Consider the following 1,415-nt stretch of genomic DNA (forward strand, 5'->3'; position numbering starts at 1 on the left):
CAGCCTCACTGCTGCTCCGCCCTGCAGCCACACTGCTGCTCCGCTCTGCAGCCACCCTGCTGCTCCACTCTGCAGCTAGCCTTCCACAGCCCGCTAGCCCTCTGCGCCCTGACACCGATGGCCGACGGTGCCGAGGTCTCCCCAACACGTGGCGATCGCGCCACCCTCCCCGTACTGCCCAGTGTGGCCTCCTCCCGTTTCACTCCGTCTCAACTCCCCGATCCCCTTCCGGTTCTCTCCCTAAATCCTCTCCCCCACGTGACCCTAACTCCTCCCTCTCCTCACGTGACCCAGAATCTGCCCCCCTCAATCCTTGCTCGCATTACACGTGTGTGCGAGTCTATATATGTGTGTGTGTCGGTAGTGTACCGGTAAGCGCGCTGCACCACAAACCCGGCCATCCGAGCTCCGATGACGATTCTCTAAAACGGTCCTGAGCCTCCCCTAGGTCGACTCAGCCTCAAATTACTACCTGTGTAAACATCGCCACTCGGGACACAAAGGCAGCCGGGCGTGGTGTTTTTTGCCGGCCTTCATAGCTGCTACTCGCTGACAGCACTTGCCCCGGCAGTCTGTTAATCTAATACGGGGGATCTTTGTCTTTGTGAGAATGTGGCTGAGTTGTGAACACACTGATAGCTTCCTGCCCACGCTTGCAAACCTGCTGACTCTCACAATGCCATATTCATCTCTCCATATATAAAGACCCCCCCCCCCCCCCCCGTTGAGCCTGAACAAACTATTGGGGCAAGTGCTGTTAGTGATCACCTATAAAGACGGCTACGGCACACGAGGGGGTGGGTGGCCAACACCACGCCCGGCCGCCTTTGTCTCCCCAATGGCAATGTTTACACACACCAGCTACCCATTTGAGGCTGCATCGACCTAGGGGAGGCCCAGGACAGGTTCAGATCGTCACCGGTGTCAGCCGTGAGCGGGAATCGAACTCGGGTATCCAGGTTCGTAGCGCGGCACGCTTACCGCTACATTAACCGCCTATATACACACCACGCACGCAGCGCGGTGAGCGTGCGTGATGACGTTCCGACGCGACGGGCGCATGCTGTGTGCCGCCGCTCTTGCAGAGCAGCAGAGGAGCCGCCTGGTGGACACGAGCCGGGTGCCGGGTGAAGATCGTCCAAGTGGATGTGGGTGAGGTGAGCATCACCGCGGTGGCATCAATTTGTAGTTAATATCGCCACGGGGGACAACATTTTTTCGATTACAGTGTTTATTCACACTTCAAATTTTTTAATTCAAATACTTCTCTCTTAAAATAACTATATCTATTTCGCCTTCGTTATACGATATTATCACTTGTCCCTGCCTTGAGCATTGAGATTATGTTCTTTTGGTTTAATTGATGTTGTTTACACACCACACCAGCTACCCATTTGAGGCTACATCGACCTAGG

The sequence above is a fragment of the Lampetra fluviatilis genome, chromosome 44, assembly GCF_964198595.1.
Source record: "Lampetra fluviatilis chromosome 44, kcLamFluv1.1, whole genome shotgun sequence".
Taxonomy (NCBI): domain Eukaryota; kingdom Metazoa; phylum Chordata; class Hyperoartia; order Petromyzontiformes; family Petromyzontidae; genus Lampetra; species Lampetra fluviatilis.